The following is a 15,954-nucleotide window of genomic DNA, read 5'->3' as shown; positions in this document are numbered from 1 at the left end:
CTCACTAAAATACTTCAACATATAAAAGTGCAATTAGAAAGTAAATGTATAATTTCCAGGTTGTGGGGAGGATACGTTTAGAAGAAGATCCTATGTATTACCTTGGGTCTTCAGCAGAAATAAAATGTTTTACCAGGTTTTGCCAACATCAGGCCACTCTGCAGGCTTAAGAGAATAAGCCAAAATACATAGGAATGAGATACACTTTCGGCTGCATGGAAAGGGTCTGGAGCTGGACATCTCTCAGAATCTCAAGAAAGAGCAAAGATACCTATCTTATCCCCTAGCAGAGGCTATAGTCAGTCCCAATAGAGCTCACTGTTCCCCACTTCACCATTTTCCAATACCAGGCTACAAGAAAGTGGGTAAAAAGCAATATCCAGCCACCATCAAATGATAGCTCTGAGAAGATCAACTTATTCCCAGATAAGACAGAATGCCTAGAGAGGAGGAGAGAAGAATGCCTAGAAGAATTTATAAATAACAAATCTGAATAAATGATTTGGAAAGAGCTGCCCCATCAAACATAAGCAACAAAAAAAGTAAGAACATAGCAAAAGTAAACCAAAATCTTGAAAGAAAGGTACACTATACGTGAAAGATAGATGAAGAAACTTCATGTCATCTGGAAGAAAATTTATGTCAAAGAAGCAGATTCTCAACCAAGGAAGAACTTAGTTAAAATATGAATTCAAAATATCAAGAGCTTAAAGATGGATATTAAAATAAAAGTCAAGCTAAAGAAGTAATCAAATATAAATACAGTTTCAGATCTAATTAATACATTTGAAACAATAGGGAAAAAACTAGAAATCAAATTACCAGCATAGAGGAAACATTGGAAATTATCACAAGGAATGTAGAAGAAAAAGACAAGGATATTAAAATAGATAATGCATGAGAAAGCAAAGCTAACCCAACATACAGATCATTGGCACTCTTAAATTAGAGAAGCCAACAAATGAAACCAAGTGATATAGAAGAATATATTAAAGAACTGAATCTGCAGATTAAAGTGATACATTGTATACCAGAAAAAAAGATTTAGAATAGTCTCCATGAAGGCATATCCTAGCAAAATTATTCAACTTCAAGAATAAATAATATTTCAAATCATGTGCCAACTTTAGAGAAGACTGTTATACCACCTCTGCCAATTAGTAATTAAAGAGAAACATTTAAGCATTTGCTTTGCCTTCTTGGAAGAACTGAAGTTTATCCTCAGTTGATAAAGGAAAGCTACTTTCATAAGAATGCTAGCTAATAAATGTATGGAAGATGATAGATTACGAAAATCACCCAGTGATGTAACTGATACAGGAGAAGTTTGTAAATGTATACCAAAATGATTAGATGAGAGGATATCCTTTCAATAATGTCAAAGAATCACCCTACAAATCATGTAACTTTAAATGGAGAGCTCTGGAGGTCACCATCTCAATCAAATTATCAAACTTAGCATCACAAGTACTAGAACAATTGCTCTGTCTGCTTCCTGATGTGATGCAGTATAAAATAATGCCTAAAACACTTTTGGCCAAATATCTAACCCAAGTCTAATCAAGCTTATTACTTAACTCTAAGTTTACAGAAAATATGGGCTAGATGAACAAGCTAATTTAAGCTATAGGTAAACAATCAGGTAAGGCCAGAAAATAGGGCAGTGTACACACAAGTGGTCTGGCCTCGTCAAAAAAAATAATGAAACAAAAAATACATAACAAAAAAGTGGGCAATTATTCTCGGTCAGAAGAGACTAAAGAGATACTACAACCAAATACAGTATATGAATCCTGGTTGGATTTGGGTACTAATTTTTTTTTAAGGCCACAAAACACAACGTGGAGGGATTTCCCTGATGGTCCAGTGGCTAAGATTCCGTGCTCCCAATGTAGTGGACTTGGGTTCAAGTCCCGGTCAGGGAACTAGATGCCACATGCCACAACTAAAGATCACACATGCTGCAACTGAGACCCAGCATAGCCAAATAAATAAACATTTTTTAAAAAGAAGGAACATTTGGGAAGTTTTAAGACAAGTTGGATTATTCTAGAGAATATTAGGGAATTATTGTTCTTATATTTGTAAAATCATGTTCTAAGGATACGCATCTTGAAGCATTTAGGAATAAAATGTTACATCTGCAACTTACCTTCAAGTGATTCAGAAGTGTGTTCTCTATGCACACACAAACACACAAATATGCATGCACAGGAGGGATAAAGTAAATATGACAAATATTAGCAATTGCTTAATCTATGTATCTCTTTCTGTATGTTTGAAATTTTTTATCATATTAAATTTATTATAAATTTTTATAATTTATATTAATTTAATAATTATATTTATGATTTTATAATTTATATTAAAATTTATTATAAATTTTTTATTATAAAAGACTGGGAAAATGTTTCTCAAGGATCTAGGCAGAAACAAAAGTGAAGGAAGGATGTAGAGATCAGGCTGGCCTCTCATTCTGCACTATAATCTCCAATGCTGGAAAAAATGGAGCAATATTTATAAGTTCTGATAGAGTAGGATAGAGTGCAACATTAGAATTATACCTAGGTAAATTAAGTGTGAAAAAAACAGGCAGACATTCTCAGACTTTAAAGAACTTCAGGGCAGATTTTAGCCCTTGTGACAGTTACAATGAACTTCAATGACGAGTGGCTAAAGAACACACATGAGCCATTTTAAAAGGCAGAGGTTTCTCTATCACATAAAAAACAATCGGAAGTATAGCAGATTAAGGAAATTGTCAGATACCCAGAATCTTCCTGTCTTTTCCCCATCTTGTAACAACAATTACATTAATCTGTACATTAATACAGATTTCCACCTTGTGGTTTAAGACGACAGATCAAACTTCAGCATTTACATTCCAGCTAGCAGGAAGGAGAACACAAGATCCCCTTCCTTTATGGATATTTTCTGCAAATTTCATACACTTCTGCTTACATCCCATTGGCCAGATTTAGAGTGCATCTAAATGCAAGGGAGGCTAGGATTATAAACCAAATTGTGGGAATATTTTACTGAGAAAGAAAGAGAAAAGAAATGCTGGTGTTCACCAGAAGTATCTGCTACCATACTTATGAAGAAACTACCTGACAATAATATTCAGCCACTCTAGAAGTGAACAAAAGAATCAGAAATGGTAATGAATGGTAAAAAGATGGGAGATGAACAATGAATCAGTTTAATAGGGAAACAGTTCTTCCCATTCATTCTTCAGTTTCACTTTTGTGATTGGCATTAGCTCAAGTAAAATTGATTGAAACCCTCTATGTAAAAAAAATAAGCTGGTATAATTCTATTCTCATGAAATTATTTCTATTCATTTGGCTATCTGTCCATGCATCACACTATATCTGTATAGAGATATTGTAATACAGTTCACCAAAACCTAACCTAGTTATTTCTAGAGCAGTGAGACTTAGATTTAGAATTTAGTGAGGCTTGTACCTTTTTGATTATTCAAAAATGCTTGAAATGAACAGGTACCATTTTTAGTAAAACAATGCCATTCTCTGTGCATCTATGGGCAATTAATCTACAACAAAGGAGACAAAAATATGCTATGGAGAAAAGACAGTCTCTTCAATAAGGGGTTCTCGGGAAACTGGACAGCTATGTATAAAAGAGTGAGATTAGATTATTTCCTCACACCATATACAAAAATAAGCTCAAAGTGAATTAAAGACCTAAATATAAGACCCAAAACTATAAAACTCCTAGAAGAGAACATAGGCATAACATCCATTGACATAAATCATAGCAATCATCTTTGGATCTGTCTCCAAAGGCTAAATAAATAAAAACAAAAATAAATAAATGGGATCTAGTTAAACTTAAATTCTTTCGTAGAGCAAAGGAAACCATCAACAAAATGAAAAGACAGCCTACTGAATGGGAGAAAATATTTGCAAATTATATGACTGACAAGAAGTTGGTAGCCAAAATATATTAACAGCTCATATAACTCCATCAAATAACAACACAATTTTAGAACAAGCAGAAAACCTGGACAAACATTTTTCCAAAGAAGATATACAGATGGCTAACAGACATGAAAAGATGCTCAATATCACTAACTATTAGAGAAATACAAATCAAAGCTACAAGGAGATATCACCTCCCACCTGTCAGAATGAGTATCATTAAAAAGTCTACAAGTGATAAATACTGGTGAGAATATGGAGAAAAGGAAACCCTTGTACACTGTTGATGTTTTCCACTATGGAAAACAGTATAGAGGATCTTCAAAAACCTAAAAATATGATTACCATAATGGCTACCATATGATCCAGCAATTCTACTCTTGAGTATACATCTGAAAAAAGCCACTATTTTGGAAATATACATGCACCACAATATTAAATAGCAGCATTATTTTCAATAGTCAAGATATGGAATCAAGTCAGGTGTTCATTAATAGATGAGTGGATAAAGAAGATGTGATATGTATACACACATACATATACATACAATGGAATATTATTTAGCTATAAAAAAGAATGAAATTATGCCATTTGCAACAACATGGATGAACCTAGAGTTTTATGCTTAGTGAAATAAGTCAGACAGAGAAACACAAATACTCTGTTATCACTTATATACTCTGTTACCACTTGTTTAGATATGGAACCTAAAAACAAAAAATAAAACAAGCAAATATATATAACAAACAAACAAAAAATTACAGACTGATCTAGAAAACAAACTAGAGGATACTGGTGAGGAGAGAGAAGGAGAGAGGAGCCAAGTTGGGGTATGAAATTAAGAGTTACAAACTGCTGTGTATAAAATAAGTACAAAGATATATTATACCAAACAATTAAATATAGCCATTATTTTGTAATAACTTTAAAGGAGTACAGTCTATAAAAATATTGAATCACTATGCTGTCCACCTGAAACTAACGTAATATTTTAAGTCAACTATACTTTCAAAAAATTAAGTCAATGCTGTTAAAAATATCTGTTGATGATAGATTGTATTTTTATTAAAATGATATTTGTAATCATTAGGACAGACCCTTTGATCTTTCCAGACCCTGTTAATTGGCAATATCAAGAATCTGTCAGATCACTGTACAGAGTTAAGGTACCTGAGTGTAGTTGTTTAACCACAATTTTCTTTGTAAAAGATAGTCAGTTAGAGCTAGACCTTGTAGCCTTGACCTCATTAGCAGTTTAGATATCACTGAACTACAAAAAACTGATGATGATATTTCACCAGCAATCAACTAATGGGGCTAGAGTTCACATTTTTAGCCAAGTGAAAGACAAAAATATTAATAGCGCATGAGAAGCTTCTCGACATCATTAAGCACCATGAAAATGCAAATCAAAACCGCAATGATATACTACTTCACACCTGCTGTGACAAAAAGACAAGCATCAGAGAGAATGTGGAGAAACTGGAAACTTTATACATTGCTAAGTGAGGATGTAAAATGATGCAGCTGCTTTCAAAAACAATCTGGCAGTTCCTTCGAAAGTTAAACATAGAGTCACCATGTGAGCCAGCAATTCCATTTCTAGGTATATAACCAAGAGAAATGCATCCACACAAAATCTTTTCTATGAAAGTTCATAGCAGCATTATCCATAATAACCAAAAAATGTAATTAATCTAAGTACCGATTGATCAGTGAATGGATTAGTAAAATATCTACATTCACATAACGGAATATTATTCCTCAATGAGAAGAAATGAACTGATACAACATAGAATCTTAAAAATGTTATTCTAGATGAAAGAAGGCAGTTGCAGAAGCCATACATTGTGTGATTCTGTTTCCAGATGGAATGTTCAGAAGAGGCAAATCTGTATAGACATAAAGTAAATTAGTGGTTCCCTAGAGGAGAAGATGGGTACGTGGGGAAAATGTGAATGACTACTAGGATGAGTTGCTTGGATGGCATCACTGATTCAATGGACATGAGTTTGAACAAACTTCAGGAGATAGTGAAGTACAGGGAAGCCTGGTGTGCTGCATGCAGTCCATGGGGTTGCAAGGAGTTGGACACGACTGAGTGACTGAACAACAAATGGGTGTGGGATTTTAGGGGGAGGGTGATAAAAAGTTCTAAAATTAGATTGAGATGATGATTGCTCAACTCTTAATATACTGAAAACCGTTGAATTGTACAATTTAAATTGATGAATTGACAGTGCTGTGCTGTGCTTAGTCGCTCAGTCGTGTCCGACTCTTTGCGACCCCATGGACTGTAGCCCATCAGGTTCCTCTGTCCATGGGGATTCTCCAGGCAAGAATGCTGGAGTGGGTTGCCATGCCCTCCTCCAGGGGATTTTCCCAACCCAGGGATCAAACACAGGTCTCCCACATTGAGGCAGATTCTTTAACATCTAAGCCACGAGGGAAGCCTAAGAATACTGGAGTGGATAGCCTATCCCTTCTCCAGGGGATCTTCCCGACTCAGGAATTGAACCAGGGTCTCCTGCATTGCAGGCAGATTCTTTACCAGCTGAGGTACCAGGGAAGCCCAAATTTATAGTACATACTTTATATATCAAAGCTATTAAAAGAAAAATAAAAACAAAATTCAATACATTTCACTTGGTCGCTGGATGTAGATTCCTATATATTGTACATATTAAGAACTTCTTGCTCTTGATTCCTTAAATACCAGTTACTTTTAGAGCAGAAATTATTTCTTATTCATAGAGGAAAAGATTTTTAAATTAAAGTTCACAGCTCTAATCTATCATCCAGAACTTATCCTTTGTTTAATGTTTTATAGGAATAGTAAACATTTTAGGTAAATTATACAGATCACATTAGAAGATGTAAATGCTAGGGTTGAAAGGAATGGGCAATTATCAATAATTTATAGAGAAAGAACTTTCAAAGTATTTCCCCCCATTTCTTTTCAAATATTTTTAACAAAGGAAAAAGAGGCTCTGTCTATTGAGCTAGAGGTAGACACTACAATCTAAGAGGAGATCTAGTCAATGAAAAGTTTCCATGGTTTTTTTTTTTTTTTTTTAAGATAGAATTCCTGTATATTCCCTATTCAATAAAGATAACATAAAAGAATCAGATCAGAAAAGTAAGAAAAAGCCTTTTAAATCCAGGCTTGAAAAGGATCCATTCTAAAAAGCATTCCTAAATACCCAGAAAGCCTGTCTTTCAAAGGTAACTAGCTATGACTCTATGTAAAGTCTAGTTTGAACCTTCCTTGGTGGCTCAGTGGTAAAAGGAAAAAAAAAAAAAATCCACCTGCCAATACAGGAGATACGGGTTGGATCCCTGGGTTTACAAGATCTCCTGGAGAAGAAAATAGCAACCCACTCCAGTATTCTTGCCTGGGAAATCCCATGGACAGAGGAGCCTGTTGGGCTATAGCCCATGGGGTCACAAGAGTCAGACACAACTTAGCAACTAAACAGTAGCAACAAAGTCTAGTTTAGTTGAAGACCACCTTACAATGTACAGATATCTACAACCTCAGCATATCATTTGATATTTCTTAATTCAAGCATTAGCCCTGGCAATGAGTTTTTTCTGCTGCTGATAATAATTTAGTCATAGTGTTCCTCTCTATTAAAGCCACTACTGAAACCCTTACATGAGTTTACATGTAGGAAATCTCACATGTAAAATCTTACATGTGATTTCTAATCTCAAAGAGAGAGTATGAGAAATTATTCATATAGCTTAATAACATATGCTATATATTGGTCTTCCCAGGTGGCACAGTGGTAAAGAATCCACCTGCCAATGCAGGAGACGCAGAGATGCAGTCTCAATCCCTGGGTTGGGAAGAGTCCCTGGAGTAGGAAATGGTGACCCACTTCAGGATACTTGCCTGGAAAATTCTATGGACAGAGGAGCTTAACTGGCTATAGTCCATAGGGTCACAAAGAGCCAGACACAACTTAGCACACACACACATATATGTTCAGTACATTTTAAATGACTTAGGTTGATTGGAAGTAACATCTATTAATAGTTGTTAGATCCGGATCATTGAAATTGAAATCATTACATATTCTTCCTATGTGAACCCTCTAGGCCAATTAATGTGCTTTCTCTAAAAGTTTTGCAGTATTTCCTAGTGAGAGCAATGAGAGTTTTGTATAGAAAATGTTGATTGTGTTCCAACTTTAAAAATATGTGGCTATCTCACTGATAGATAGGTTTCGATAATAATAATTTAATACTTATTTCTAATTATAATTCTTATTTATTAGTAGCTTTTGCGTTACCTTCAGGTATACTTTCTAGAATATTACTTAAGCTAACCGTGTTTACTACTAGAGGTGGCCCAGGTCATGGCCAAGAATGAAGAAAGCCCATAACAACAACTCTATTGGCTGCTTGTGTAGTTCTGAAACAGATAATTCCACGTATCCTCACACTGCTGCATTCTGGTATGAAGCTCAAGGAATTCTAAGAATTCTACACTTGACTCTGTCCTTCCAGGTTGTTATGAAGGCACATTTGACACTATAAGAGACAGCTTGCTTGGTGTCTAACTTTAAAGCATATAGACATAAGGAATGAACTCCTGGAGTGTTCTTTCACTGACTCCACCGCTGTTGGGGTACACCTGCTGCCTTGTACACAGTAAGCATTCCATGCATTTTAATCAGTATTATTGGGTTTTTTTAAATTTAGTTTTAATTGGAAGATAATTGCTTTACAATATTATGTTGGTTTCTGCCTTACAACAATGCGAATCAGCCATAAGTATGCATATATCCCCTACTCTTGAACCTCCCTCTCACCACCCCATCCCACCCCTCTAGGTTGTCAGAGAGTACTGGGTTGAGCTCCCTGTTTAACCACTATTATTGTTGTTATTGGGCTTCCCAGATGGCGCTAGTGGTGAAGAGTCTGACTGTCAGTACAGCAGACCTAGAGATGTGGGTTCGATTTCTGGGTCGGGAAGATCCCCTGTGTAGGAAATGGCAACCCGCTCCGGTATTCTTGCCTGAAGAATCCCATAGACAGAGGAGCCTGGCGTGCTACAGTCCACAGGTCGAAAAGAGTCAGACACGACTGAAGCGACCTACTTATAAGGAAGTGACTCTTCTCACAAACGGTAGCAAACTAGAAGCTTTCCTTCCCTCCACTGACCAGAGAGAACACAGCCTGCCCAGAGAACGCTGGTGGGTTAAGCCCTCAGGTTAGAAATTTCTAAAGGCCCAAGCAGAGGCCAAACCACTTTTCAGGTTAGTGAGAGTCCCGAGGAAAGAGGCAAAGCCCTCTGCAAAGATCAACTGACAAAGATTCCCTACTAAGCAGGGACTCAGCGTCAGCATTTGTAAATATGAAGAAAAAGAACTGCCCAGGAAAGACTCTGCAACAAAGAAAACACACTCACAACATGGAGTGATGGGGTAAAGTGCCTTTAGGACAAGAGGGTGACCAGCGAGGTCAGGGAGGGGAGGCAGCCAGCCACGAGTGAACCAGAGCATGGATTGTTCTAGTAGACTCAGGGCCTAGATGTCAGCACCAGCTCTTCAAGAGTAAGAATGAGCTTGGAGGGGGTTCCCTGGTGGCTCAGTGGTAAAGAATCCGCCTGCCGATGCAGGAGACATGAATTCCATCTCTGGTTTGGGAAGATTCGACATGCTGTGGAGCAACTAAGCCCAAGTGCCACAACTACTGCTGAGCCTGTGCTCTGGAGCCTGGGAGTTGTAGCTACTGAAGCCGGCACACCCTGGAGCCTGTGCTATGCAACATGAGAGGTCTGTGCACTGCACCTGGAGACTAGCTCCCGATCGCCATAAATAGAGAAAACCCATGCAGTAACGAAAACCCAGAGCAGCGAAAAGAAATAAAATTATACTGAAAAAAAAGAATGAGCTGGGGGTGCAGAGTGGAACCCACTGTGGGCTTTGACTTCTCTGCTTGGATTACACCAGCAAATGTGGGGCCTGCCTTCTCAACACATCCCTTTGTTATTTTTATAAGGTCCTTCATTTTAAAATCTGCTCTGAAGACAAAATTTGATTCATTCCTTACACCTGACATGTATAAACTTCAAGTGACATGTATATACTTCAGGAAATATACAGTTGATCTCTGAACAACAACAACAAGGGTTAGAGGCATACAAATCTCTGAGGAGTCAAAAAAAAAAAAAACCCACATACAATTTATAGTTGGTCCTCCGTATATGCAGTTCCTCTGTATTCACCATTCCCCTGGAGTTAAGCAGTCAGGAATTGTGTAGTTTTTAATATTTACCATTGGAAAAAAGTCTGCACGTAAGTGGGCTCTGGCAGTTCAAACCCCTGTCTTTCAAGAGTCAACTATAAATATAAAAATAAAATCATCAAGCCCTGAAAGAAAGAATGAGTTAATTCATCTACAAGCTGGGAAAGTATTTCTAACTATGGTGCAAAATCCAAAAGTAACAAGGTCAAAAACTGATATATTCAATTACCCCTCCAAATTCAGAATCTTTTGCATGGCAGAGAGTAGCATAAGAAAGTGAAAAGACAATTTGTAAGGAAATACAAAAAACCTCGAATAGTCAAAGTAATCTTGAGAAAGAAGAATGGAACTGGAGGAATCAACCTGCCTGACTTCAGACTATACTACAAAGCCAAAGCCACAGTCATCAAGACAGTATGGTACTGGCACAAAGACAGAAATATAGATCAATGGAACAGAATAGAAAGCCCAGAGATAAATCCACGAACCTATGGACACCTTATCTTCAACAAAGGAGGCAAGGATATACAATGGAAAAAAGACAACCTCTTTAACAAGTGGTGCTGGGAAAACTGGTCAACCACCTGTAAAAGAATGAAACTACAACACTTTCTAACACCATACACAAAAATAAACTCAAAAAGGATTAAAGATCTAAATGTAAGACCAGAAACTATCAAACTCCTAGAGGAGAACATAGGCAAAACACTCTCCACATAAATCACAGCAGGATCCTCTATGACCCACCTCCCAGAATATTGGAAATAAAAGCAAAAATAAACAAGTGGGACCTAATTAAACTTAAAAGCTTTTGCACAACAAAGGAAACTATAAGCAAGGTGAAAAGACAGCCTTCAGAATGGGAGAAAATAATAGCAAACAAAGCAACAGACAAAGGATTAATCTCAAAAATATAAAAGCAACTCCTGCAGCTCAATTCCAGAAAAATAAATGACCCAATCAAAAAATGGGCCAAAGAACTAAACAGACATTTCTCCAAAGAAGACATACAGATGGCTAACAAACACATGAAAAGATGCTCAACATCACTCATTATCAGAGAAATGCAAATCAAAACCACGATAAGGTACCATTACACACCAGTCAGGATGGCTGCTATCCAAAAGTCTGCAAGCAATAAATGCTGGAGAGGGTGTGGAGAAAAGGAAACCCTCTTACACTGTTGGTGGGAATGCAAACTAGTGTAGCCACTATGGAGAACAGTGTGGAGATTTCTTAAAAAAACTGGAATTGGAACTGCCATATGGCCCAGCAATCCCACTTCTGGGCATACACACCTAGGAAACCAGATATGAAAGAGACACGTGCACCCCAATGTTCATCACAGCACTGTTTATAATAGCCAGGACATGGAAGCAATCTAGATGCCCATCAGCAGACAAATGGATAAGGAAGCTGTGGTACATATACACCATGGAATATTACTCAGCCATTAAAAAGACTTCATTTGAATCAGTTCTAATGAGATGGATGAAACTGGAGCCCATTATACAGACTGAAGTAAGCCAGAAAGATAAAGACCAATACAGTATACTAACACGTATATATGGAATTTAGAAAGATGGTAATGATAACCCTATATGCAAAAGAGAAAAAGAGACACAGATGTACAGAACAGACTTCTGGACTCGGTGGGAGAAGGTGAGGGTGGGATGTTTAGAGAGAACAGCATTGAAACATGTATATTATCTAGGGTGAAACAGATCACCAGCCCAGGTTGGATGCATGAGACAAGTGCTCGGGCCTGGTGCACTGGGAAGACCCAGAGGAACTGGGTGGAGAGGGAGGTGGGAGGGGGGATCGGGATGGGGAATACATGTATATCCATGGCTGATTCATGTCAATGTATGGCAAAAACCACACTATTGTAAAGTAATTAGCCTCCAACTAATAAAAATAAATGAAAAAAAAAAGAAAAAAGAAAAATGATTAATTGGGGTGGAAAAATGTAATTAATTTCACAGAGAAGGGACAAATATCCCTAAATACATGGTTTCTTTTGATAAAAAAAAATGTAAGTCTACTAACTCTATGGAAAAATAAGAACAGGCAGTTTACATAAGAATAAATAAAAATGGTCCTTAATCATATAGGAAAAAAAGAAATGAATAAAGTAAGAAAAGTGCACATTAAAATTACACTGATTTTAAAACACAGATCAACTGTACATTCCCAAGAATGTACTTAAGGATAATATATAAAATAAAATGGCTACATCTCTGAAGATAGATTCTAAAGTTAAAAAAATTAAAATATATTCAGTCATCATATTGGAGCATAGTAAATAATACAACATTTGAAATGCAATCAGCAAAATCCAGACTTTGGGCAATTCCAAAGGAAACTTGTTTTTTGTTTTTTAATCAAATAAATTACAAGAAATAAAAATGTCAGATCGAGGGGGAAACTATGTTGGAAGATGCTTAAAAGACATATCAATCTCGGAGTTTATTTGGATTCTGATTTGAACAAACCATTAAAAAAAAAAAAGAGCCACTATGAGATAACCATGAAAATGTGAATATTCACTTAATATGTGATTATTTTAAGGTGTTAGAGTTTTCAAGTGTTAAAATGACATTCTGATTCTGCTTCTTGAAAAGAATCCTTATCTTTCAGAAATACATGCTGAAATATTTATGTATGAAAATTTTGAGGTCTGAATTTGCTTAAAAATGATTTGGAGAGGATGGGAGATAAAATTAGATTTGCTTCGAGCTGATAATTACTGAAGCTGCATAATGGCTACAAGTAGGTTCCCTATACTATCTCTCTACTTTTTTATAGTTTGATATTGTTTACTGTTAATCACTCAACTTGTCTGACTCTCTGTGACCCCCATGAACTGTAGCCCGCTATTCCCTCTGTCCATGAGAATTCTCCAGGCAATAATACTGGAATGGGTTGCCTTTTCCTTCTCCAGGGGATTTTCCTGACCCAGGGATTGAACCTGGATTTTCTGCATTGCAGGCAGATTCTTTACCATCTGAGCCACCAGGGAAGACCAGGTCAAGTAAAATCTTGATTTAGTCCTTTCTCCAATGAGAAGTAGGAAGTGCATGGTGATAGATGGGGATACAGGCTCTGGAGTCAGATGCTTGCAATCACATCCTCCTCTGTCATCTGGATATGCGATCCTGGGCAAATTATTTTACCTCCTAACATCCTGGTTTCTTCATCCATAAAATGGAGATAAAAATAATTACCACTTCATAAATATGATGTGGATGAGATAACGTATGTAAAGTTGGTAAAGTGTTTAGAATGCCTGTAAAGTGAAGTTGCTCAGTCGTGTCTGACTCTTTGGGACCCCATGGACTGTATCCTACCATGCTTCTCTGTCCATGGGATTTTCCAGGCAAGAATACTGGAGTGGGTTGCCATTTCCTTCTCTAGAGGATCTTCCCAACCCAGGGATCAAGCCTGGGTCTCCCGCATTGTAGGCAGACGTTTTACCATCTGAGCCACCAGGGAAGTCCTTTAGAATGCCTAGTACATGCCTAGTACATGGCAAATGCTCAGAATAATTATTATTGTTAATAATGTTATATGTCGTCACTATTTACAATTCCTCCAAAGGAAGGCTCCCAAAGAATTTAAAGTAAGATTTTGACTTAATTACACATGTGCCTATGTGATTGCCTGAATTAATATTGCTGTGTTTAAATGCTGCCTTTCCATGAAATTGGTGTCTGTTCTCCGAACCAAAGTTTTCTGACAAAGATGTAGAAAATATTGGAACTGATGCTGCATCAAACTAATAATTCTCCAGTCTTAAAAGCATTAACATTGCTTAAATGCAACGCCTTTAATGAGCTAAATAATATGCCACAAGTTCATTAAATCACGACCATAATAGATTATGTTAAGTTCAGAATTATACACAGAAGCCACTGTAATGTCATCAAATGAATGGTAACACAAAGCCCTAGGAGTCAATTAGTAGTGCCCTAGAGTGAGGAATACTTATAATACAAATATTCTGACCCCTGAAATTCTGAGTTTCTGAAAACATTTTACTAATGGAAAGGAGACCAAAAAAATGTACTTTTATGAACCATGTTTCTGATATCACAATAACTAATCTTCTGCATTAGCAAAGGTTTGATTCCATGGAGGAAAGGTGAGCAGTCTGAACAGAGGACAGAATTACCAAGCCAGGGGCATATGGATTAAAAACAAGACCTGGATTCCAGCCCTAATTACTTCCTGTAAGGCCCTGAACAGGCTCTCAGTTTCTTCACGTCTCAGTTTACTCAACTGTAAGATGAAGGTGTTCAACTAAACAGTCTGTAGGCCCTCTTCCACCTCTAAGATGTTACAGTTAATTAAGAGCACTAGTCTGTTATTGGTAAAACGCATTTCAGGGAAGTGGTACAGTCCAACTACACATCATCTCTTGAGATCCTACTTCAAAAGTGGGGAAAGCTAGAGAGAATCTGCCCTATTCACTCCCAACCTAGAGCTCTTTAAAAAGACCAAGCTAACCTTATGAATAGACTTAAAACAATGTTGTCAGCTATATCCCAATGAAACTAGGGAAAGGGGGCTAAAACAACAGAATTGTATACTTTTAAATGTTAAGTTTTGGACTTCCCTGGTGGTCCAGTGGTTAAGAATCTGCCTGCCAATGCAGGGGACATGGGGTCGATCCCTGGTCCAGGAAGATTCCACATGCTGCAGGGCAGCTAAGCCCATGCTCCAAAATTACTGAGCCTGCACCCTAGAGCCCATGCGCTGCAACAAGAGAATCCACCACAATGAGAAACGTGCGCACCACTACTAGAGAGCAGTCCCCGCTCACCACAGCTAGAGAGAGTCTGCACGCAGCAACAAAGACCCAGTGCAACCAATTATTTTTTAAAATGTTAAGTTTTATACTTGTGTCTTATATCTTAAGAAAAATATTTTAAAAAGCAAAAAGACTGCTCATCCCCCAGGGAGTATCCTTGATGACCTAAAGAAGTTTTAAGTGGTGATGTGGACCGAAAGTAGGAAGCTTTATAACTGATCTGAGAAAGCATGGATGGCAAATTTAGCTAGACAAACAGCAAGAATTACCCTTTACCAAGATTGGCTAATTTGCACGGTCCAGGACAAAATGAAAAATGCAACATCCTTATCCAAAAATTGTTAAGATCTTAAGACAGAGGCAGCAGAGCCTTAAAGCAAACTCAGTTTCCTTCTGAGGGGGCCCATGTGACAGCGCAAGTCACATGCCCATGAAGTTGACTATGTTTATCGAATTTAAGATTCTTGGGGCCCAGGGCGGAACACTATACAGACAGCTCATCCAATTTCCACCACAATGTTGAAAAAGTAATATTATTAATTCTCTTTTATGAAAAAGGAAATAAAGACTTTAAGAGGTTAAAAAATTTGTCCAGTTTCCCACAGCCAGTTATGGACAGAGCTGGACCTTAGGCTGGACTCCAAAGTCATGTTTTTACCAGTGGTCTTCAACTTTATTAGGAAAAAATGTTGAATAAATATTCCCATTTTTATGTATGTATACTACTGTATTAATAAATTATGTACCTTATAAATCATGAAAAACAAAGAAAGATGGCATTTTAAAGGTGCCATCAATAGAAATTCTGATATTTTCTTACCATAGCTCAACCAGTCACTTTTCACCAACCTCTGTTGTACCTAGGGTTGTCCTTGACCTAGCCAAATTTGTAGAGTTAATAGCACTTACAATGTTAATTGGCCTATGAAGTGTGAACTT

This window comes from Odocoileus virginianus, chromosome 2, assembly GCF_023699985.2.
Source record: "Odocoileus virginianus isolate 20LAN1187 ecotype Illinois chromosome 2, Ovbor_1.2, whole genome shotgun sequence".
Classification (NCBI taxonomy): Eukaryota; Metazoa; Chordata; class Mammalia; order Artiodactyla; family Cervidae; genus Odocoileus; species Odocoileus virginianus.
This window is presented reverse-complemented; position numbering follows the sequence as displayed.